The 26,358-nt window shown below is 40.3% G+C and overlaps 1 protein-coding gene across 5 annotated transcripts in view; it reads left to right on the forward strand.

Moving 5' to 3' along the window:
• Window positions 1-1,361: 1,361 nt before the first annotated feature.
• The window catches only part of LOC146670329 (plasma membrane calcium-transporting ATPase 1-like), a 134,251-nt gene continuing 109,254 nt past the window's right edge, over window positions 1,362-26,358 (forward strand). For 3 of the 5 annotated variants that reach the window (XM_085407183.1, XM_085407181.1, XM_085407184.1), the window contains exon 1: window positions 1,362-2,036. The gene's annotated coding sequence lies outside the window, so the exon portion shown is untranslated. The remainder of the gene's footprint in view (window positions 2,037-26,358) is intronic. The other 2 variants (XM_085407182.1, XM_085407186.1) reach the window with 2 other exon arrangements.

Genomic DNA, 26,358 nt, shown 5'->3' on the forward strand with positions numbered 1-26,358 from the left:
TGTCTTTTTTTACAATAGTAATCCCTTACATTACTCATTACTTGAAAAAGTAATCGGATTACAGTAACGTGTTACTTGTAATGCACTACTGCCCATTTCTGTTGTGGACAAACCGAGTCAATTTCACTATACCTGGTGCATGGGGAAAAATTATCAATATGCTTTTTGTGACATTTTTGTTTGGTGGTGTGCCGTGTGATTTTTCTAACGTGAAATAGCTCCAAAAGGTTGGGAAACACTGATTGAGAGTGACAGGATGGACAGGATAAAGACTAGCTGTGGAAGATAGCCAGAGATTAATAATAAATAATGATTAAATGCAATGTGGAAAAGGTGATTGAAGAAGAAACACTTAAATAAGTTTTTAAATATTTCCATAAATGGTAAATGGCAAATACTATTCAATGCCTAACTAAAGAAAATACAGAAAACATCCAGTTTAACATCACAGGAGGGCTGGAGCCTCTCCCAGCTGTCACTGAGGAAGAGGCTGGATACACTCTGGACAGGCTGCCAGTCAGTTGGTAGGCATAATGGGTAAATGATAAATTTTATCAGATTATATCAATCACTTTTATAATTTTATATTAAAAAAATATGATTTTCATCTTTGAATTGTACTTTACCTTTAAAACACTTTTTAAAGTAAAAAGATTACAATTTTATTAATTAATAATAAGATCTCAGATTTAATCTAGAATTTTCAAAAAAGAAAAAAAAGTTTTACATTACAACTGGTGTTTTCCATTAATTTCCCCCCAACCTTTGTGACAAAATAAGCGAATACAAAAAAAGAGGTAAAGGGGGGTAATTCATGAAGAAACTTAAAAATATTCTGAGTTTATCCTGAAACTTTAGCCTTGAATTATTTTGGAATTGATATGATGGCTTCAAATGCACACCAGTATAGTGATTATTTAATATGACTTTTGTTGTGGATTTTGCCTCAAACTATACTTCTTCTAAAAAAAGGGGGAAAAAAAATCATATTTTGGCTTTATTATTTTTTGATTCAAATTATTACTGTTTAGTAACAATTTTTTTTATTTTATTTATATATTTATTTATTTTTTACCAAAATAGACTTTTTGGTAAAAATTTGACTTTTTCTTGAATCAGGGCAGGGTTTTCTGAAAACGTGAAGTAACTATGGCTTTAGTCTTTAAAAAGCTTTATCTCAAAATTAGTCTGACAACAGTTTTTCTAAACGTACTATCTCTAAACGATTTGTTTGGCTGAAAAGAGACTCCATACATCGCTCCGGGATAGATCCAGATCTGGATTTTTTTTCTCTCCCCCCCCCCCCCCCCCCCCCCCCTTGAGTTTCCAGACTGCATCTGTGGCCCGGGCTGTTCTCGAGAGCAGGGCTCTGTTTCTGCCTTGTTACCTAATTAATTCATAGATCCACCTTAAAAACAGGGCAATCCCGGTCTGGTCCCTCCCCCCTGCTCGCCACCACAAGCTCACCTCCTTCTCTTTCAGTTTCCCAGCTTGGCAGGAAAAGATCTGATCCGGACTTTTGGTGTTTCCTCTGGTCTGGTTGAGTGTGCCGGACCCCCCCTCCAGTTCCACCCACCGCTAAGCAACACAAACACACCACCAGTCCTCATTTTCTGGATCTGCTCTTTGTTAACAGAGCCTTTTCCCTCCTCTGCTTTTATTCCAGGAGAGGGAGAGAGTGAGTGAGCGAGAGAAAAAGAGAGGGAGAGAGGGTGAGTTTATCTTCTCCTTTTAAAGGATTCGTTTCTGACTGAATCTGGATCTGGTTTGTTTTCCTTGCTCGGGGCTGCCGCCACCACTGCAGGAACAGAGCTGGTGCCCCTACTGATGTATTTAAAAACGGTTTAAACGTCAGGAACGGTTCAAGGTTTTATCCACCAACCACCACCCGGCCTGTCAGTCATTTTTTTCGCCACTGCAGTTTTCAAGTTGGAGCTCTGCTGGGAAATGGACAAACCCCTCTAAACTAAAGACGCTTCCCAACCGTTCCGACTCAGCCACAGGACGTGATTTGGACGAAGATCCACGGAGTGGAGGTAACGTCTAATCTCAGTGTTTTTTTTTGCTTCTTAATTAAACTTAACTCACCACGAGTCTGTACAATCTTTCAATTCACTTGTGGCTGAAAGCCAAGAAAGGCTCGCTTAGTCTGTCGGAGACCGTGAAAGTGACATTTTGCTGTGTTTTAAGGGGTCTGTCGTGCCCCCCCCCCAAGTTGTCCGCACTGCTCAGCATCCGGGTAACGTTCATAACTGCCGTTTCTTTACCTTGACACCCAATTATTAGCAACTACAGGGAGATTTTTGGGATTTTCCACAGGTGTGAACGCACAATTATCCCAGTCCGACGCACTTTAATACGCATCTTGGCGTATTTTCCTCCCTAATAGCAACAGTGTCTCTCAGAAACCCCGAGTTACGGTTTCTGTCTCTTTCACCTCGCCAAACGTCCCGGCTGTTAGCTAGGTTACAGCCCCGATACGTGCCGTTCCCTCCCTGCAGTCAACGCAGTCGGGTCTTCATTCATAATGCGGACTTTAAAATCCAACTTAAAACGCTTTTCGACAAACTAAAATACCCATAAAGCATACACTGTGATATTGTGCAATAGTTTCTAATCAGACACCTGTAAAATTTACAGACGATGACTCACTTTTGGTGAAAAAAAACAACTTTTGAACTGGATACGCACTGCTAGTTAGTTTGCCGCCTGCCAAAGTAAGGAGCCTGCTGGTAAAAGTTGTTATTTTATTCTGAATATTACATTTTTACGTGTCATTGGGGTATGCCGAATTGAAGGGTTGTTTCTAAAAGGTCTGTAAATTGTTATTAATGGCTACAAAATTGCGTTTTCACAAACCCAACAAGGAGATGTAGATCAAAAAGAGCAGATTCTTAATGGCGCTCTGGTGCCAGGTCTCCCCGGGCGACAGCGAGGCACGTATCTGCTGGTGCATTGGCTGCGAGGCAGGAATCAGACCGCCCGCGGATGTCTCCGGGCGCCTGGAAACAATTTGTTAACAGTCTCTGGCTTGAGTGTGTTGCTTTCCGAGTGATATTTCCAGTGGTAACCGGAAAAGGCGCCTTTTACCATCAGAAAAAACACAGGACCTGTGGTAAGTTGGTTAAAAACAGCTCTCTGAGCAGCGAGCGTTGGTTGCTGCGGTTGTTTGTCCCTGTTGTGATATTAATTGTGTATATTTCTGTATCACTGTGGTGTCCTCACACTGTTGACACGAATGTGGCGCCTTCAGGATGAGCTTGTTAAGCTTGTTGGAGTGGTTCCCCCATATTTAGCACTCGCACTGTAAATACTACTTCTGCGTTTTCAAGGCTGCCGGTATTGAACAAGGGTGGAAAAATCGTTACCGACTGCGCTTTATTTTAATTAAGGAAGGACCATCCTTACGTCATCGGCTTATTTGGGCGGATGAGGAGGAGCAGCAGCAGTTCTGCTTCTTTTTCCTCTCTTCTCATTTCATCCATCTCCACCTTCTCCTCCTCCTCCCCTCTGTAGCTGGGTGTGTCCTGCCTTATTGCGTTAGAAAGGAGGGGGGGATCCCGCATCTTGGCTCATGAGGTGACTCCTCCTCAGCTTGTGACCTCCAAAAGAGGGCATTGCTCCTTCTGATTTCTGCTGCTGCAAATTATCGGAACATAGAGGGTTTTTGCAAAATGAAATTAGTAGAAAGGGAAACTTTGAAGACTCTTTGCTGAAAAGGGTTGAATTATAAGTATGACAGCAATGACTTTGCTATTTGCTTGATTCTAAAGGGAACATGGCTAGTTTTTTGTATTCCACCGAAGTCTGTACAGTTTATCTAGGTTTGGAATGAAATCTGACTATGTGGCTTCCAACCATTATGATAACACCAAGCAAACATTTCAAATTTGAATAACCGTTGTCTCTCAATTCTGGTTAAAGATTTTAACTAGTCCTCCATTCACAAGCACAGCAGGTAGCACTGCCTATTTGGTTTGGCATATTTTGACACCAGATGCTCTTCCTGGCAACCTTGAAAGGTTTTGTGTCTCCCCCCTAGGGCTAGAGAAGGGATCATTTTCTTGTCAGGCAAATGCATTGAGCCACTTTTTTAAGGTCTCGCTTTTGTTTAAACAAGGTTTTGAAAATGACAGTTGAACAAGGGTCGTCTGTTGGACGTACCTCCTTATCACCTAGATGTTCTGGTTGGACTTTCTAACAAATTAAGTCTCTGATAAGGAACTGTTGTATATTATCCTTTTATTTATGGACTACAACAACATAACAAATTTAAAAAAAAAATACTATGAGGGAAACTCAAACTCCTGACCTTTTGACACTGCCAAACTGCCTACTGGCTGTCTTTTCTAGTCAACATCTAGCCTTGGATCAAGCATGGCTCCAAAATAAAGGTTGTGCCAATGTTGGAGACAAACATTTACTGTCTGCTAGGCTTAGTCAAAGGAGCTTGCAAAGAAAGGCGTCTGGACTTCTTTAAATTACTTGAAGACGTTTCACCTCTCATCTGAGAAGCTTCTTCAGTTCTAAGGTCAAATGGTGGAGAGTCCCAGATATATACCTAGTGGGAGTAACCCCCCACAGAGGGACAATAGGACCCCCTAATGATCCTCTAATCGCCTGAGCCAAGGTGTGAAACTGGGTGTGGGTCCCAATCAGCCGGAGTTTCGGGTGAGTTCATTGTGAAACCTGGCCCCACCTTATCATGCGAATTCCTGAGATCAGATGGCCCAGGATGTGAGTGGGCGTTAAGGCGTCTGGGAAGGGATCTCAAAACTGGATTATAGATGGAAGAGAGTTGGTGTCGTAAACCACCGCCTCTGTTCAAAGATGGTCGCTCACAGTGGACATAGATGGCTTCTTTCACTCCTCTTTCAAACCATCTGTCCTCTCTGTCCAAAATGTGAACATTGGCATCCTAGAAAGAGTGTCCTTTATCCTTAAGATGCAGATGGACTGCTGAGTCTTGTCCTGTGGAGGTGGCTCTTCTGTGTTGTGCCATGCGCTTGTGAAGTGGCTGTTTGGTCTCTCCAATGTAGAGGTCTGAGCATTCCTTGCTGCACTGTACCGCATACACCACATTGTTAAGTCTGTGTTTTGGCGTTTTGTCTTTCGGGTGAACCAGTTTTTGTCTGAGCGTGTTGCTGGGTCTGAAATGCACCGGGATGTCATGCTTGGAGAAAACTCTCCTGTGTTTTTCTGATACACCGGCTACATAGGGGATGACAATGTTGTTGCGTCTGTCCTTCTTATCCTCCCTCGCTGGTGTCTGGTCTTCTTTTCTGTGCCTCTTTGCTGACTTTAAGAACGCCCATTTAGGATAGAAGCATGTTTTGAGGGCTTCCTTTACATGTGTGTGTTCCTTCTCTCTGGCTGATTGGGACCCACACCCAGTTTCACACCTTGGCTCAGGCGATTAGAGGATCATCAGGGGGTCCTTTTGTCCCTCTGTGGGGGGTTACTCCCACTAGGTTTATATCTGGGACTCTCCACCATTTGACCTTAGAACTGAAGAAGCTTCTCGGATGAGAGGGGAAACGTCTTCAAGTAATTTAAAGAAGTCCAGACGCCTTTCTTTGCAAGCTCCTTTGACTACGATGACCTGGATGACTGAGAACCTTCACAGACATATCTGCTAGGCTTACTTTTTCTTGCCTGGGTGTCTTTGTTAGACGTTACAGCAAAGTAAAGTTTATGTTAAACCACTGTTTTATGTTGGTGTCTTGGTTGATATGTGGTTCCAGAATGAAAGTTGAAGACAAAATTTTGCCATCTCTTGCGTGTTATCTTATCAACATCATCTGGACATCCCTGTTGGAAACCCAGCAAACATGGTCAAAAAGCTAAGCTGGTGGTAAACTGGTGATTCTAAATTGTTTGTAGGTGTTAAATGAATGGTAGCATGAATAGTTGTCTGTCTCTGTGTCAGCCTGGAGGCAGGGTCCAGGAAGTACCCATCTTCTTGCCTTTCTTGTGATGGACTCTAGCCCTCCCCGCAACCCTGAATTGGATAAGCAGAAGAAAATGGATGAATGGTCAAGAGAGAGGTCAAGAGTTTGAGTCGGATTTATGGCGTGTTTTCAAGACTAGACATCAAGAAAAGATGGACAGCCAATGGTTATTCAATGTCAAAATGTTTTGGGAAGTCGATGAAAGAATTGTTTTATATTAATCTTAATTGAGTAGAAGAAAATGTGACAGAAAACGTTATAATTCAAGATGAGCATAAGAATGCCAGGAAAAACTCCTAAGGACACCCCTGTGTTCACATCATAGGGTCTATAAGGACCCCTTCAATTCACCATACAACAGATGAGACAGGATTCACGCCTAGTTATACATAAGTGGCTTAAAAGTAATGATGATATTTTTAAAAATGGCCATCTGGTAATACTACTCTATATCTATGGAGTAGATGTTATGCAGGTACCTTTTTACAGTCATTTGGTAATCAAATTAGTTGCAAGTCAGTGAATTAGTTGACTAACTAACAAAACATGTTCATTGAATGTCTTCACTGGATAGATCAATGCTATTTCCATGTATAACAATGGTCGTATTAGACCATCTCGTACAGTTTACAGGATTATTTAGATTTCTCATTAAGTGGTTCAAATGAAGTGGTCCTGCCACACCTATGTTGGTGCATCTTGATGTTATTTGTTGCTAAACCTTAACAGCAGCATCACTGATTTTTGCCGCTGAAGGTTAACGCTGTATTTTTGGATAAATAAATTATGAGGTTAAATGGGCGCTGTTTCAGGCAAGGTGGCCTACATCTGATCGAACTAGAACTGAACAGATTAGTTGATTGATCGCTTATATCACTCTAAACTGCTTTGGGTGTCAAGCTGCAGGCTAGACAAATCACCCCAGGCTGTGATTAAACTGTGATGGACATTTTCACTGTTTTCTCACATTATCTATACTCATCAGTTAATTGGGAAACAAATGAACCTCGTTTTCATAATTTTACGATAATTTTAGAAATGTGTCAGGTATGTGAGAGACAGGCAACCTGTTCTGGTAAGTCCAGTGGCAGTTTTATGTGTAAATTGGACTGTTGCCTTTATTGTAGTGGCAGATTGGTTGTAAAGCACTTGGCTGAAACTGTTCTGACTATGATTTCAGTATCTGATGATACTGACGTGTCATGGATTTACTTTAGTGCTTCCCACACACAGATCTTACCTGCAGGACTGGCCAAGAAAATAAAATGATCTGTCTTCACTTTTTGTACCTGAAGATTGCACCGTTAGGCTGACCATCACTCAATCCACATAACACCAAACTCCCTCTCTTCTCCTGGGAATTGGGACCCACAAGAAGGCAAACCTATGGTGCAGGAACAGTTATTTATAGTGGAAAAGTTTTTAATGACCAAAAACTCTGCTCAAGAAAAGAGATTTCTATTGAATTAGCTGATGCAGCATCTCACCCCAGTCAAAAGGTTTTTACATTTTATCTTTTTTCTTTAGTACATTACATTATTTCATTATCAGCATACATCAGATACGACTTGCTGGGTTTTTCCTGCGTATAAAGTATTTTGTCCTTCCGCCACAGAAAACTCTGAGATACAGAAAAATCCAACATGGTGATGTTTTTGAGGCAGAATTAAAATCCATTTCTTTGCGTCTTTGAAACCCTTTTCCTCATGTTTTTTCTGTTTTACAAACTAAGTGTCATCTTAGTAATGTCACAGCTGTTCAGGCTTTTGCTAAGTTCATGTAAAATAAAGGCATTCGTCTAATTTTTATTTCAGCTACAGTTGTGGCTTGCAGTGACTATTAAAACAAGATAATCTATATAAAACAAATTAAGATATAATTAAAATCCAATTTTAAAAGAAGAAGTAGAAAAAATATGTGCAGTTTTTTCAAAGTCTTAGAATAATTATTTTTAAATAACCATCATCTCAATAATTACCAGAGTAATTATTAGGGGTGCAACGATACTCGTATCGATATTGAACCGATCGATACAGTGCTTTCGGTTCGGTACACATATTTATCAAACAATACAACATTTTTTATTTATTTTATCAACTTTTCTTCTGACGATGTTGTCTGTGTTGAGCGCTCAGTGGATCTGCGTTCGACTACTCCGCCTAGGCTGCACTGTCGAGTGCAGATCCACTGAGCGCAGTGCAAGCTAGCAAGACAGAAGCTAAGCTCGTTGCAACATGGCAACTACCTCAACGCTACCCGAAATTGAACCTCCCCCACTCTCATTCAGATCTGGCGTTTGGAACTATCTTGGTTTTCATGTGAAGCATGACCCTGATGGTAAGCGCGTCATGGACAAAAGTAAAACAGTATGTCGGATGTGCCACGCAATGCTCAATTTGTGGGAACTAGTGCGGTAGCGCAGTTAGCTTGTTAACGTGTTGACGCCGTCCAGCCCCAAGCACGGGGCGATCCGCGGTAACTTGTTAACGGAGATTTGCCGTGTTGTGGCGTTAATGTCATTTTAACGAGATTAACGCTGACAGCACTAGTGGGAACACAACGAATATGATAGCCCATTTACTCCGACATCATACTAGTGCAAAGACAAGTGGAAGCAGACAAAACCAACAAGCACACATGCTACAAACTTTACCCGAGTCATTTAGACAGCCGTTAGCACGTGATTCTCCTTATGGGGACCTGATATGTTTATATGCTGCTGAGAATATAGCCCAGAAGAAGCGTATAGTATAGCTTTTATTTTGGAAAGAGCCATTTCTCTGTAATAAACTCGCTTTTGTATTGTTGTATCGTTGCACCCCTAGTAATTATGATTGTTTTTCTTCTCCCTTAATGGAGCAGGCCTCATACTGCGCTGCTATTTATTTGGTGATGCATTTTAAGAGCAGATCACATTCAAAATTAGGACCTTTGTTGCCCAGCCTTATTTAAATAATCTCCTGAATAGATTTCTTGGTTATAACGGTGTATTACAGAGCCATGTAATGGGTGCTACTGCAGCAGGGGGTGTATATCTCTTGCCTTTCTGTAACAGACAGGTGGAGCCAGTTGTGCTCTAAAGCAATACAAAGTAGCTATATTACATGCAGTTGAAGTGATGTTAATAAAATTGTCTAAAAATAAAGTACGTTGTAAATTCCAGCTCTCATGCTGATCATTATTATCTCACCAACCTCGACCTCGTCCCCACTGAAGACACACGGTCACGCCTACCTGCAGACAGTCGAGTGTTCTGTATCTGTCTCAAGCTGCTGCCGTCGTCCTGATGACCACAAGAGACGACGTATGCTGACTCAGTGCGTCTGTCATTTGAACGGCCTGCATGAGGCTCTAGCTCCTTTAGCCTAAGAAGAATTAACCAAGGCTGTGGTCAAAAAGTCCAAAAAGTAACCCCGTGTCTTTGTCTAATCACTTTTCCTTGACCTTGATGCCGTTTTCCATCAATGCGAGAGAGAATTTAAGGACTTGGGAAATGGGAACCACAATGCACAAAAGATTCATAAGATTTAGCTTCAGAATACACAGGATTTACAGGTGGGTTTAACATGGCTGAAGGTGAAGGTTCAAAACACATCCTAGCTTATACAAAAACACACTAATATTTATTGAACAACACCATCAACATAACATTGACAACGCTGTTTACGGATTGTTCGCAGGCATATTCTTTGCTAAAAGTGGTAATAAAAAAAGCAGTATAGGTATTCAAAGAATTTAACCAGCTTTTTTTATGGCCACGCAGATGCTTTCCGGTCGTGTCAGTCAGTTAAAAGCATGTTATAGATTCCATGTCTGTGAGTCTGCTTGGCTCTGGTTGAGTCAGAGGGATATGAATTTCATAATCAGGCCTGATTTAAACTTCTGCAGTGATTTACTTGTAGAGCCTAAAATGTAACCGATTTAAGTGGCCGCCGTTGCTGTCAACATTTCTCGTGCGAGGTGCATTGTGTTAATTACCGTGTGGTTGTGTCCCTATGTTTTATGTGGGGTACCAGCTGATAGAAACAAATAAAATGCTGCAATGCTGGTATATTCCCTTGTATCCATTTTGATAGTTTCAGCAATCTCCCTCCATGAATTTAGATTTTTTTTTTTTTTAAATTATTACTCCTTATATTTAAATTGATGAAGGGTATTCTTAAAATGAAAAACTGCAGTGTAAGAGTAGCTGGATATATACAGGCTGTGAGTTGTGAGCTGTGTCGACGCCACAGTTTGCGGTTACAACTTAGCTAGATTCCCCACTGAAGCATAAATGTCCAGTCAGATGGCAACTCAGAAGCGGAGACTTCACATTACAATGTAGCAACTAGTCAGACTTCTAAGAAGTATAACAGCACTGCCTACCCATCCGTGTCTGCAGCAGAGTGTAATTGCTCCTTCCATAACAGTTCTTAAGAAGACTATTTAACAGCACCACATGCAGCACATAGCTGGTATCTTTGTTGTGAAAAATTAAATTGTTATTAACATTAATAGTTCAGGGGCAGGCTGAAGGTTTCATCATTCAATTAATGTTTGTTTTAGGTTGGATATTGAATATCAGACAGTAAATGTAAAGAGGTGTGACTCGTATAGTGGCCGGATATATATTTATATTAATTTTAACCAATGTCCGTTCTGTATGGAAGAGCGGCTCTAGCATGTGTTTTTATTTTTGTTCCATTTGGTAGATTGCTGTAAATCAGCGCTTCTCCACCAAGTGGACGGAAAAGAGGAGCTGGTGCTTCATTCTGCGTCTGTGTAGTTGTTGAAGTACCAAGTAAAACTGCCATACATGTTGTTGTGTGGTACATGCTGTCTCACTGTGTGTATTCAGCTCTGCTTTCAAAATGGTGACTCGATAAAAAGCCCTCGCCCTAAGATTCTACATGTACTGTTTTTACTTATTAAATTGCAGCACTGCATAGGAAGCGTCTGTTTGTTGCAGTCTCATCTGATTCTGTTTTCAGTCTGTAGACACTGGCTTAGCAGCCATTTTTGCAGTAAAAGTGAAAAACAATTGTGGCTCTTACTTCACTTAAATGCAAGCTGTTCCTTGGCTGCTGTGGGCATTAAAACAAGAGGCGTGACGCAGATGTACATCGAGACATTCGTGCTGGTTTTTATCCATATGCCTTTTTCGTTGCAAGTGTTGACATCTCAGGCTGACCTGCTACACTGACAATGAGACTGCAAACAAGTGTGTTGTTGTGATCTCACTGAGTCAGACCTTCAGACCCCAGATGGAGTCTAAACCATCTGGGACTTGATTTACAGATCGATGTGATCTGAGTCACCCCGAGGCAAAACCGCTTCCTCCCTTACTGCCGAACTTTGAACCGCTGGGTGTTCATTCTTCTGTATGTTAAAGTTGCTGTTTGTGCTGAAAATACTTTTTAAAAATGTATTGCCTTTTTTATTACATTTTCTTAGCGGAGCTCCGCTTCCTTTCAGCTTCCTTTCAAGTATTAAAATAATACAAATATATATCTCATCTCATCTTTTGACTCTGTTTGGAAATTATTTGAACAAACTAACTCTTTTATTGCTTTCAGGTTGTTTTTATCTTGGAGCTTTTATTTTCTTGTCTGACATTTTATAGTGTTTAGACTTTTTATTGTAAAATGTAATTTCAGCTTTTTACCATTGACACTGGTACGAAGTTTGTGATGATCTGTTCTTCAAAAGAAAGGCTCTTTTATGGGTAAAATCCATTATCGTGTGTGTGTGTGTGTGTGTGTTTTATATAATGACAATTGGTTGATTCCAAAACAACTATCAATCTAAAGACATCAACTCTGGGATATTATCATTGTCATTTTTCTCATTTTTGATACAGGAAATCATTCTATCACATTAAAGTACTTTACTGCACATAAATTAAGAAAATGCAATAATTTACATATTGCTGTTTTGCTGTTACAAGGAGACATATAAAGGCATCAGTCTATTGTTAAAAAAAAAAAAAAAGTATAGCAACATCTTCAAAGGTGGACATGTTTATACTGTCACTGTCATGACACCATCCACCTCACAACCTGTGGAGATTCATGCTCATGTAGCAGTCGGTATCATCCATGCCTGTTGCATCCAAAAACACCATCCATTACACTTGTATGGACGTGGTTTTAAGATTTAGTGAAATGTGGAAACCCCTCTGCAGGCGGAGTCCCTGCCTGTAAGACAGACCCTGCAGCGCTCACTTTGTCTCTTATGTAAGTTCACATCAAAAATTAATGAATGCAGTGCAGCTTTGAGAAGCTCAGGCCTATATTTAAGATATGCATGCTCTCTGCTCTGCAGAGCCTCAGTGATTGTGGTTATAATAGAGCCATTGGCCTTTATCATTTTTTCATATCCCTGCTGGCAAAAAAAAGAGGTCATCCCACTGTAATAAAGAACTGCTGAACTATGACTGCATGCTATCCATTTTATTCAATTGTAAAATATTTAAGCAGGAAATCCTCACTCAGGCAGCAGTACCCATGAGCTGCAGATACAAAATACGCCACGAATTGGAGGTTAACAAACTGAAATTATGAATAACATGAGAGCTGAAGCCCTTGAAAAGGGCTCAAATGTTCTTTTTTTGTTTCTAGTGTGTCTCACAAAGGGAGTCTTTGTGGTTGACTTGCATGCTCATGGTTGGGGTTAGTGTAATATTTGCATTAGCTCACATTTTTATTTGAAATTGAATCAAATAACAAGATACACTCAAATGTACCAAAAAGTGCATTTCATCTCATGAACTCTTGAGGCTGGTTCCAAAAGTGATTCAATCCCCATAGACTCCTGTGTTTCCCAGCTTTGAAAAGAACATGTTGATGAATTCATTAAACTGAATTTCAACACCAAGTTTATTAGGGTTGCCACGATTAGTCGACTAGTCACGATTACGTCGACTATCAAAATCGTCGATCACAAATTTAATAGTCGACGCCTCATTTAAAGCCTTGTGAGATCCTGAAAGACAGGAATAAGTAGTAGGATTTCAGAGTGTAATAACGGACTGAAAAAGAAGATGGCAGCACTGACTGCACAAGGATGCCAGCTGCCGTTAAACCCCGAAGAAGAAGAAGCAACTCCGGTATCGTAGCTGTGTCCAAATTCAGGAACCGCATCCTTCGGAGGCAGCATTTGAAGCCTGTCCAAATTCGAAGACTTCTGCAAATGCAGCCGACAAACGCATCCTACTTTTCCCCTGATTTGAAGGATGGGTCGGGCGTATGACCAAACCTATCCCAGAATTCATTGCACAGCTCAGCCAATTCCTGTTTCCAACAATGGCGGTAGCTACTTAGTTTTAATATTACTTTTATTACTCTTTCTAGGTCACAAAATAAACTTTTAACATGTTTTCAGGAAATAATGTAGCTGTGTAAAGTTCAAATATCTGTTCGGTTCGGTCACATATTTGTAAAAGTGCTGCGACGTATTCGGAGACATATGTTAGGATAGCTAGCCGGGGTTCAAGGCTCACTAGAGCCGGTGAGAACAGTGGACTCCCGGTAAGTCGTTTTCAAACCCCCTGCGGTCTTTCGCTACTCAGGTTAAACATGATATATATATAAGTCACTTAGATAACTTAAAAATGTTATTGTTTGGCTTTTTCAGTCTTTTATTTGTTCCTAAGTAAATCTGTTTGGCTGAGATCAAAGTTCGTTTTCACACAGCTGAATAAACGTCAAACAGAAAACTGATTAAACAGAAGTGTGAGATAGTAGAGAATTTACTCCAGTGTCCTGTTATATTTTAGATAGCAAGGAGCAGACGGCTGAGTTTATTAAACTCCACTGAGACAATCTGCAAAATTCATTAAAAGTTTAAACTATCATTTTTGGTTTATTTTTCGTTAGCACATACCTTAAACACTTCAAGCTGTAAGCTAATGATAGTTATATAAGCGCAGACGCATGCTGATGCAATAAACTACGTTTTACATCCAGTGGATGCATGATCTGATTAGTCAACTAATTGCAAAAATAATCGGTGACTAGTCGACTATCAAAATTAATTGTTTGCCTCACCCTAATATTTATGGTGTAGGTGGCTTTTGAGTAATTTTAATGAAAACCTCTGATGATCCAAGAAGTTAGTGCTCTATGTTTATTGCAATATTTTATCAGTCTGCTATTTAGCACTAATTAACAAGTATGTGTCTGCACATTGTATCCATATGGTTTATGGATACAGCTTGTAAACCACGTCTTCTATTTTTAGCTGATAATTTTTGCACTCAAAGCTTTTTTTCCAAATTTGGTCACTTTTGGCTCCAAAAACAAAATAGTGGTGCCCAAAACTAACATTGGGGAATGCACTTTGAAAAGTGCACTAACCAGTGAGCTACATGCGTTTTTGTTTTTTGTTTTTTTTCTTTTAATCATTTAAATGTTTTCTGATCTGCTCCAAGATATACTGGACAAGCTCATTTCAAGGTCTGCAGGTTGCGTGAGCATTTTTTTTTTTTTTTTTTTTTTTTTTACTTTCTAAAAATAATATCAAATGGATTAGAAAACATTTGGTTTCTTTAAGAAAAAACTGTTTGAATTCTGGAGGCACTGAAATACAAAGTTGAGATCCACTGCAAGTAATTTAATGGCGAAAACCCCCCAAAAAGTAGGCTAAATAAAATGTACGTTATGCAGAATCTATCATGAGCCTCACATTGGTGATAATTTGGTCTTTGTTTCAATCCAACTCACTTGCACCAGCAGCATGTGCAAGACATGGAAATATCAGACCTGTTCTTGTATGTTCAAGTGCAGGTAACCATAGCAACAGTACTGAAGCTTAAGGCTTCTTAGCGTTAGACTGGTGAAACTAGTCCAGTGGTAGAGATGACGGATTAAAGTGACTACAAACACTCTTCAAAGCATGAAGGAGGATTCAGCACAGTCGACCTTTGTTCCTCTGATCAGCGAACATGACAGAAGACGCAATAATGGACTCACAGTTGTCCAGAGAGAGCAAAAGCATGCAGCATTTTTCTTCTGAGGGCCAGACTGAATTGGATATAATAAATGAAGCGCCACACATTAAATGACTAAACAGACACATGAACACATACAGTCCTGAAATATGTTAAAATCCCCACGTTTTTGCAGACATAACAAAAACGTGGGGATTTTACACCTGGTAAAAAAAAAATCAAGAATTTTCAGTAAGAAACCTTTTTCAGTGTCTACAATTCATATCGATGCTTAATGTGTTTAAGGATAATTTTATTCATAATTATGATTTAATTAAAATTAATTTTTTAGCCTCTGTTTTAAATTTTGTAGGTAACTCAGATTTTCAATACGTTGCAGTACCACCACAGGCATCACTGAGCTTAGCGTATGTTTACTATTTAATAACTCTTTTTTTGGGGGCGGGGAGATACAATGTCTTCCACATGCTATATTACTAGTCAGCCAAATATATTTTTCATTTAATTTTTTTTTTTTTAACATCCATGATCAGTTTACTATTGGACAATCCCTTCTGTTATATTGAATGTTCATTCACTAGCTAGCTAGCTCCCATCTTGTGTTTACCCGTAGAGTTATCAGGTCACAGCTGTGGTGGTACCAAGACTCTCATCCCATGGTTCAACAGACTCTAGCTCCCAATATCTTGGACTGCAGTCCTTGTTTTTTCTTGGATATCGATTGTGACCAACTAACAAGGGTCATTCTTACCTGAACCTGCAGCATGCAGAGAACTGGTTGGCTATACAGAGGTCACCGAGGGCAGGAATTACAGCTGCAAACTGGAGTTCAAGGCATTAGAGTTTGCCTGCCAGATGAAACGTTGCAAAAAGACAGCTGATACCTGTTATTTATTATCACAAAGTATTGTATTTATTAATGTGTTTTGAAGGCTTGGGTGTACCTGCTTTTGCATGCTCCCTGCCCCAAGCTAAAACTTTTTACATTTTTTTTTATTTTGGGGACGTGTTAAATTCTCCCTTCAGGATGTCAGGGGGCCGGCATCTGGTCCACAGACCATATTTTGGCCATGTGTGAGTCTAGTATTGGATGGGAGTCTGCCTCCACCTCACTGCAGTGGGTTCACTGTCCACCTGCTTTATAGAAATATCCACACAGATGACATGGAGGCGTCAGCAGGATTGATGATTGTAACTGGACCGTCTGAGAGTGTCCTCCTGACACACACTTACATAACGCCTGCGTGTGGATGTGTGAGTGTGTGTGCTGCTTGGCAGGTGTTTAGTGGGTGGAGATGTGGGTGTTTGTGCATTTATGATAGACAGGAAGGTTTGAGCAGCAGGAGGAAAATTCAGAAACAGCATTTTTGTCAACACTCTTGAAATGAGCTCAACCAAAGAGTCAGTCTCAGTAGTTGGCAGAGTTCCTGAGATGTGATGAGCATTGCTATTTTATCAAATCTGCTCATCCAATGTAATTATGCTCAGCTTTCATCACTTTAAAGTAACTAAAGTTATGAGTCAAATATTGAATTCGGATCGGTAATCACCTTTGTGCGTTACAGTTTATATTAGTGCCATAATAAACATCGGCAGCCTGTAGCCTGAACCAGAAAATTAGATGAGCAGGAGATGATATGAAGTGTTGATTAAATATGAATCAGATTCAAATAATGGAGGTCCTGATTCACACTGTGAAGCTGATAAGAAATTTATATTATACCCTTAGAAGTTAAACTGGGTGGTTCTCCTGATATTTATCTGATACGAAACAGCGCTCAGTGTCAGAGTCATGTTTCTGTTTGGCTGTAGAGACCGTTTTCACTGGACAACAACCAAAACTGTAATTTTAGCTGTTATGGAATCAACATTAATTATCTGCTGCTTGTTGAAGCTGCTGCTTTTGATGTTTGTCATGTTAATCAACAACCTCAGCGAGGGTCACAGCAGCTAAAATTAAGATGCCGCTACCTGCTGTGCATGCTTTTATTTTCTAATACTTTAGTAATAAAAACATAATGATTGGTGATAAAAGGTTCATTTAAAGTCTGGAGTCAGAGCTGTTAGCTGCTAACAAATGCAGGATATATTTCACTAAACTCTTTTATGTGATGAACTTCCGGCAGCCTGGATAGTTAGAGGTTTTCATTGACAGTATGTGAGTAGAAGACTACTAATCGAGGCCATGATCGCTCCTCCAGTGACCTGGATTTTATTTTTCCTACATCATCCCTCACTGTGCATAATGCACAAAAACTCAAAGTTAAACTAACACTTAGACTGTCAATAATCTGTTTGTTAACCATTAATAATTTGCTTTGCTGCAGACGTGAGTGAGGGAACGTTTTCAATTTGAGTTGGGGATGATCATAGTGACTAATTAACAAGTTGAGTTTTTTTTTCTTTTTTAAGAAAAAAGTAAGAAAGAAGCAAAACTAGAAATTTAGCTGCATCTCAATTTTTTTTTCTTGACATGCTCCATGCAGTAGATTTTTTTTTTTTAGAATTAAATAACAGCTCCATCTGTGCACAATCTGAGGTGACAAATTAAATTCAAGATAAAAATAAAGGACTTTGTGTCTTTGGAGGTAAACTGTTGATTATCAGCCTAATTAAAAGTTACAAAAGGCACTGCATTTTCTGTATTATAAGCAGCAAAGATTCCCACCAACATCGAGCTTTGTCCTGGTTTCCAAGTCCTAGTGCACACAAAACAGCTGTAATCACACCAACATACAGCAGAATGAGACGTGGTTTAGAAGCAACATCGAAGAAGAAGTTGCAGTATAAATAAGGATTTCTTTTGCTGACTCATTCAGTCTGTCCCTTACTCCTGAAAGACTGGGGATTGTACTGTGGGTTTATGGCAAAAATATTTGTAGGCAGTCAGTCTAATTATTTCCAATCTACATTATGTGGCGACAATGATTAGATTCAATCTGGGTAATAAATAATTTTAATTGTCTGCCACCAGCTTTTACCTTTCTCTGCTGTTTGCCGCACCGGTGATCCATTTGAATTCCAATTCCTTTTCATTGTTCGTTATTTATTCATTATTCTGACAGTGCTCATGGTTTGAGTTTGCTTTTTATCATGTTTTGTAAGCTGAAATTCAGAAAGCAGCACATACTCGTATTTTTTCTGGCTCTGGGACATGAAAATGTTGTCCTTCCACCCACAAAGGCTGTGATTGGCTATTTGTTTTTCCATCCATGGAAACGCTTATCGATTAGCACAAAAAGAGACCTGTTGGAAGCACTGAAAAAAAAAATCAGATATGTGGACAATGACTCAGTGGTTCAGATCAGGCTGCCGTTTGGCATACAGTGGGGCAAAAAAGTATTTAGTCAGCCACCGATTGTGCACGTTCACCCACTTAAAATGATGACAGAGATCAGTAATTTGCACCAGAGGTACACTTCAACTGTGAGAGACAGAATGTGAAAAAAAAATCCATGAATCCACATGGTAGGATTTGTAAAGAATTTATTCGTAAATTAGGGTGGAAAATAAGTATTTGGTCACCTCAAACAAGGAAAATCTCTGGCTCTCACAGACCTGTAACGTCTTCTGTAAGAAGCTTTTCTGTCCCCCACTCGTTACCTGTATGAATGGCACCTGTTTGAACTCATCATCTGTATAAAAGACACCTGTCCACAGCCTCAAACAGTCAGACTCCAAACTCCACCATGGCCAAGACCAAAGAGCTTTCGAAGGACACCAGGAAAAGTATTGTAGACCTGCACCAGACTGGGAAGAGTGAATCTACAATAGGCAAGCAGCTTGGTGTGAAAAAATCAACTGTGGGAGCAATCATCAGAAAATGGAAGACATACAAAACCACTGATAATCTCCCTCGATCTGGGGCTCCACGCAAGATCTCATCCCGTGGGGTCAAAATGATCATGAGAACGGTGAGCAAAGATCCCAGAACCACACGGGGGGACCTGGTGAATGACCTGCAGAGAGCTGGGACCAAAGTAACAAAGGTCACCATCAGTAACACACTACAACGGCAGGGAATCAAATCCCGCAGTGCCAGACGTGTTCCGCTGCTGAAGCCAGTGCATGTCCAGGCCCGTCTGAAGTTTGCCAGAGAGCACATGGATGATACAGCAGAGGATTGGGAGAATGTCATGTGGTCAGATGAAACCAAAGTAGAACTTTTTGGTATAAACTCAACTCGTCGTGTTTGGAGGAAGAAGAATACTGAGTTGCATCCCAAGAACACCATACTTACTGTGAAGCATGGGGGTGGGAACATCATGCTATGGGGCTGTTTTTCTGCCAAGGGGACAGGACGACTGATCCGTGTTAAGGACAGAATGAATGGGGCCATGTATCGTGAGATTTTGAGCCAGAACCTCCTTCCATCAGTGAGAACTTTGAAGATGAAACGAGGCTGGGTCTTCCAACATGACAATGATCCAAAACACACCACCCAGGCAACAAAGGAGTGGCTCCGTAAGAAGCATTTGAAAGTCCTGGAGTGGCCTAGCCAGTCTCCAGACCTCAACCCCATAGAAAATCTGTGGCGGGAGTTGAAAGTCCGTGTTGCTCGGCGACAGCCCCAAAACATCACTGCTCTCGAGAAGATCTGCATGGAGGAATGGGCCAAAATACCAGCTACTGTGTGTGCAAACCTGGTAAAGACCTATAGTAAACGTTTGACCTCTGTTATTGCCAACAAAGGTTATGTTACAAAGTATTGAGTTGTATTTTTGTTATTGACCAAATACTTATTTTCCACCCTGATTTACGAATAAATTCTTTACAAATCCTACCATGTGGATTCATGGATTTTTTTTTCACATTCTGTCTCTCACAGTTGAAGTGTACCTCTGGTGCAAATTACTGACCTCTGTCATCATTTTAGGTGGGGGAACTTGCACAATCGGTGGCTGACTAAATACTTTTTTGCCCCACTGTATGTAGCTACGATAATGCTGGCCCACATGTAGCTGTTTGACATTGACGTACTGTACACGTGTGTACTAAATGTTTGTGTCTCTCACAGGATATATACAATTTTAAAAAGAAATCTTAGCAAATCTAATGCACATTTATCTGTCTTGGTGCTCTCAGTTTAACATTTCTCACCTCACAAAGGTGAAGCTGCCGCTAAGACACACTCAGGCGTGTGTGTGTGTGTGTGTGTGTGTGTGTGTGTGTGTGTGTGTGTGTGTGTGTGTGTGTGTGTGTGTGTGTGTGTGTGTGTGTGTGTGTGTGTGTGTTAATCCTGATGAAGCCATTGTTGCAGAGAGGTGTTGAAGCTTGTTGTGAATGTGATGAGCTGCAGTGAGCCAGGCTGTGTGAGTCTGTGTGACTGTATTAGCATAGATGGATAAGTGTGAGTGTGTTTTATTTTTTTTGCTCTGTGGGTTGTTACAGTTGATGTCAGGTGATGCTGGATAACTATGCTGTTGCTATGAGGATAAGTTATATTCACAACAGTTAGTTCATTTAGTAGAAAATTATACACCAACTATTTGAATTATGCTCTTTTTTTTCTTCTTCTTTTTAAATTTTCAATCAGAAACGGCAAAAATGTTTCTGTTTTAAAATGTGAGAATTTGCTGCTTTTCCATGTCTACCTTAGAGCAACTTGAATATTTCAGATTTTGGACTGTTGTTCAGACAGAAAATGAAATTTTGCTGGCGCTGCTTTGTGCTCTAGAGAATTCCGGTTGCCAGTTCTCAGTTTTGTAATCTTTTGTAGACGAGACACTTGTTGCAAAAATAATCAGCAAATTAATTGATGATAAGAGCAATCTGAGACCTCCGTTAAGAATGAAAATTCCCTTAACAGAAGGAATCAAGATCCAGAAGGATATTTGGATCAAGACTAGTTTTGGATATTTTTCTTGAAAATCAAGACAATTCTTCCAATATCCTGAGGTGATATATAGTTTTGAACCTGTCTCACAATGGTAAAAAATAAAGGAAAACCGAATAACCCTAAAAAACAAACAAACAACAGAAGGCAGCACTATATTAATGAATCTAAACATGAATGACTATAATGAATCTGTGCCTTTCATGACTTTTGACTAATGTAACTTTGCTAACAAAAAGACAAGCACAATAGTCACCTAACCCTAGTTGCAAATATAAATACACTTTTATATACGTTTTCTGGATATCACAGAGATTTTATAGATCTAAAATAGAGATTAAAATGGAGCTTATTTGCTGTAAATGACCTTCTTCAGTCCTATTGCTCCTAATTCAGAGAACTCAGACAGCTGTAAAAGCTGCTCGTGCATCCTCTTCCTGTGTGCTCACTATTTAAAAAAGGTTAAACCATCATCGACTCTGGCAGAGTGATAAGAAAGGCCGACTCTCCAGCTGGAGTGGCTACAGTCCTGTTTACACCGGTTCCAATAGAGGCAGGTACAAGAGCCACTCCCTTCCCGAAAGCTCCATAACGCTCACCTTTAGATGTTGTATATTAAACAGACTGCGGTAATCTGACTCAGCTCCTTGGCTGAGCGGCTGTGTAATTCAGGTTGGTGTCTGTGAAGAGTGTGCAGCCCACTCTTGTGTTTGGGTGTGCATATATTCAAGAGGGGCAGCCTACTTGGCAGCCCTCTGCTACATGTTACCAACTGATAAAGACGAGGGAATAAAAAGACCGAAGCCACAGGAGAAAGTGTCTGTCCAAGACCAGAGAGGTTTGAACCAGCTAAAAAGAACTCCAAGTGAAATGACTCAGAGGTAAATATTTTAATCTGTTTAGTTGTGTTTTTCCTGAAATTTGTATTTGCTCTTATTCCCAAAGGGAAATCATCAGGATGGGCAGAAATGGCTGGAAATAGGAGGAATTTGAACAGGCTTCTGTTAAGGATGGTGACGCAGAGTCATTGCCTTAAAAATATGCAGAACAATAGTGCTTTTGTGCATACCATAGATGGTATAAAAGGGGGATGTGGCTTTACTTTGGGAAAAGTAAAGCCAGTGAAATCTGATTTTTATTTTTTTTTTAAATTGACAGCATTGGGCGACTCCTCTGGTTTCTAAAAGACTTACTGTTTTATAGAAATCTATGGGGAATACGCTGTTGGCTCCCCTGACCTTTAACCCCAGTAAACGCTTTCCTGATGCTCATTTGTTTGAAGTACAGTTCTGTAGGTTATATTGCATTGGTTAGGAAAAGGAAAGCAAGAAAATAGCCTTCTGGGTCTTCAAGGCCAAACCAACAAACAGACCCCCACCCACACCTATCCACTTTTTCTAGAAAGAAGAGAAACACCGAGCTGTAGGTTTAAAAAAAAAACAAAACAAAACAAAGCAAAGCAAAACTATAAAACCTAGGCTCCCTGGCTAGCCACAAAAGAGGAGAGAAAGTGTTTAAATACTGTCAGAAAACTCCCACCAAGCTTGCAGCCAGATTTATTCAAACACAAAAGAAAGCATACTGAGGTTTTACAGGTTTGCCACAAGTCTGTTTCAAAGGACAGATTTCTAGTGAAACTAAACACGACTAATCCTAGCAACCATACAACAGAGAGCCCAAATGGCAAGAAGCGCTTTGTCGGGGGCTAGATGTGCACTTCCACTACTGACCAGAATGCTGTTCAGCTGCAGCACGTAGAGAGAGAGGGAGAAAATCTCTGTTTCAATAAAAGGCTAAAGAGATGCAAGGGATATAACAATGTCTCACACAACAGTCCACATTCTGCTTGACTTGGAAAATGCTGAACCTCTGTATAAGTCTGTAGAAAACCCACAGGATTTTTCCACTCAGGTGGCTGAAACAAAGTGTGCGTGACGACCAGGTTTGAGGTGAAGGTGATGTGGGTGTGGGCCTGGTTTTTTTAAGTGACACCCAAACACACACATAATGTTTAACACTGAAAAATATTTTTATACGCAACTTTTCTGTAGTAAAACATCATCATGCATTTGTGACAAAGTGTGTGGAAGTCAGTCATACAACATAGTTTGAGGTAGGCATCAGACTCTTCCTCCATCTCCTTCTCTCTTAATTATTATTGTCATTTATTTTATTTTTTTTCAATCTGGTACTTCATGACTTCAGAGGAGCTTCTTAAAATTTCAGATGTATAGGAAGATTCTGTTCTCAGAGACGGTCCGAAAAAAAGGCACCAGTCAGAGGAGGAAGTGAGCAGATGGAGGGCACATGGAGAGCCAACAGGAAGTGAAGGCTCGGTGGTTTCCTCATGTTGTGTTGGCAACAGTCAAAATTTCACTTCCCTCTACTTACACTCCCAACAGGTGCTGTTTCTGTGTGTCTGTTTCCTTCCTTTATTTGACATGTTGCTTTTTGACCTCAGAAACTTTTTTTAAAATTCAAAACAGTGTTGGTGTTGGTGCTTGAACCATTTTATTTTTCTCCATAAAATGAGCAGAGGTGGAGTATATTTCTTTCTTTTTCCCCCCACCACCAGACTTCTGTCTTTCTCTGTCATCTAATCCTTTGAAGCTCCACTGGAGGCTGAGTACTGTAAAAGATTTGGTGGAAATATCAGTGTAACCTACATAGTTCCTTATCAGATTTGTTCTCACATGAATGCAGTTGGAGCATCGGCTGCATCATTTTAAAGACTCACAGAGAAGAACAATAAGGTTTTTGGCCATTAGCATGATATATGTTGCCATATTTTGTTAATTATGTGGTTTGTTCCCCTTGGAAAAAAACACCTCATTAACCACTGGATAATTTTACAGAATTTTAACATATGAGTCATCTTATTGCAGAGCGAGTTTTACAGTTAAAGGGTACTTTGAACACTGCTGGTGTCAGTACCATTGTTTAATGGGCCAGCAACCTCCATTTTATTATTTGTTTTAATGAAGGCATTGTTAGGGATGCATTAAGGCAGCCCCGGGCCACGGACCGGTACCGGTCTGTGAATCGTTTGGTACCGGGCCGCGAGAGTTGAGGCTCGGGTGTGAAATGTATGGTTTTCAGGGTTTTTATCGGTTTTTAGCGTTATTTTGTTATCGTTTTTATCATTAACTCGGTTTTCCTGGGTCTTTTCACGTGTGTTATGAATAAATCTTCTTTTTTTCGGTACCGGTACTAGTTTTATTTTGCTGTATTTATCCGCGACACCTTAAAGGCCGGTTTGTGAAAATATTGTCGGGCATAAACCGGTCCGTGGCGCAAAAAAGGTTGGGGACCGCTGCATTAAGGTATGTTTGTGGCAACATTTAAATTGATTGACATCAAATGAACGCATTTCACATCATATATGGTAAATTTAGATCAATATTGTGCGCACTGTTTATGTTTTTAACCTTCAAGTGACCATTTGGAGTCCAGCTCATATTTATGTGCTGCTGCAATATTTTTTAATATTTGTTACTCATTATGTTCACATTTCTACCGGAAATGGCCCGCTAATGTGGCAAGGATAAAGCTAAACTGTGCTGGAAATGTTTTATGTTTACTTTTTGAACTTTGATTTTGATATCATTTTCCACTTCTTATCACTACTTTGCAATTGTTTGCAGTGATCCATGGGTAAAAGACCTTTCAAGGATATTTGAACAACGTTTGCAGCCCAATTACCCAAAGACTATGTCCCTGCAGTGCATCCCAGCTAATCCAGCCAAGTGTGGCAAAAAGATTAGTGTTTTATACAAGAGGTGTCCAACCCTGCCTTAAATAAACAGAGCCTTCTTTTATACCTTAAATTTAGTGAATGTATAACCTCAGCACAGCATATCCGATGTGTGGGATGAGATGGGGGTCACTATAGTTTAGGCGGTGTGGCCATGGTCTGTTTTTACATGAGCTGTTTTAGGATGTGGGTGGACTGCACTGTTCTGTGGGGGAATCCCTGCCAGTAGTCAGTTCAGTTCATGTTCAGACTGCAGACGCTGCAAAGAGTCCCCGCTGTGGTTTGTTTTCTATCCTCCTGTCAATGTGTTGTTGAGCTGACCGGGAGCTCTGCCAGCAGGGAACTCTGCTACGTACACATCTCCTCTGCCTACCAGGTGGGAATCCCACTCAGGCCTCATTCCTGTTCCCGGTCTGTGACTGGTGCAGAGGATCGGTGGAATGCTATGTTTGTTTTGGAGAGCTGGGCGTAGCTCTCACAATCAGCACGCAGGCATTCATCACAGCGTGCACGCACAGACATGCAGGGCTCCGATCTGAACGCACACACTGCCATCACAGCCAAGATGCTCCAAACTGGGACAAGATGAAATCTGTTAAAACATAAAACACATCAGAGAGGAACAGGGACCCGCTCGCTCCTCTGCTGTTTGGGAAAGCAGAATAAATAAGTAAATAAATTCAAAGGCTGAATTTATTCTCAGCTGTTCCATTTCTGTTTCTTCATCTCCGGCTGTTGTTAACAACTCGGTGACTTTCTGACTCTGAGGACCAGAAACTGCTCTGGAGGTCTGGTCCAGTGACCTGCCGGTGCGTTTTTGTGTTTTCCACAGTTTGACTCTGAGTCCACTGAGCGAGGCCTTTGGGCTCAGCTGTGTAAGATCATGTGCTCAATAAAACCGAAGTGGCTTTTCATTTCAAAGTTCACCAGGAAAAAAAAAACAAAAACAGGAGAGGCACAGAACATTGTCCACACAGAACATTCTGTGCATGCTTTCATGTGACTCTGTGTCATATTCTTGGATTCTGCTTTCACACACAGAATCTTCAAAATGGAGGAATTTAGCCTTTTCAACACTATGGGGGGAAAAAAGTGGATGAGTCCGTAGAACTGGTTGTAAATTAACTGCAGAGTTGGTGGTTTCATCTGTAGCTCCTCACGCCTAGAGGCTGAAGTGTCCTTGAACATGATACTAATCACATACAAGTTTCCTGGTCTGTGTGTGTGTTGGTAGTGAAATAAATTTAATTATCTTTGCATTCAAGTGCGTTTGGCTTTGGAAATGTTTACGTGGCAATAACAGATGAACTTGAAGTAGCTGGCAGCTGATACGGAGTTATTTGAAGTACACATACTGATGGGAGTTCCACTGAAGGTGGTGCGCATATGATTAGCTGAATAACTGGTTAGTTGCCAGGCAAAAGAACACTATCCTGAGACTAGTGAATTAAACACACTTGGAGGCCTGTGATAATTCTGACACTGAGTGTTGTACAGATGGCAACGCCTTTGTGAAGCAGGCAAGTTTTAGTGAAAGCAGATTCAAAAACGGCAGCAGAATAATGCATTTTTCATTCATGATTTAAATGATGATCTCTGGTGATTTTTTTTTATTTTTCTTTTTTTTTTTTTTTTTTTTTTTTACCTGCACTGATATCAGTGCGTGTGTGTCATTAACTTACTTAATAGGTATTTTGGTTTTGAGTGTCTTTGAACTGGTTCTCCAACTTTTTTTTCCCCCTTTCTGCAAATTCATAAATTTCTGTACACTCAGTCCACATTCATTTGATAGGAGCCACCATATAAAGTCATAAAGTCAAAATGACAAGGGGAACACAATTTGTGTGTAGTTTTTGCCACACTTAGTATTTGTTTGTTTTTTGTT

This window comes from Rhamphochromis longiceps, linkage group LG5 (genome assembly GCF_057381845.1).
Source record: "Rhamphochromis longiceps isolate RC_006_pf linkage group LG5, R_longiceps_female_GT1.1, whole genome shotgun sequence".
Classification (NCBI taxonomy): domain Eukaryota; kingdom Metazoa; phylum Chordata; class Actinopteri; order Cichliformes; family Cichlidae; genus Rhamphochromis; species Rhamphochromis longiceps.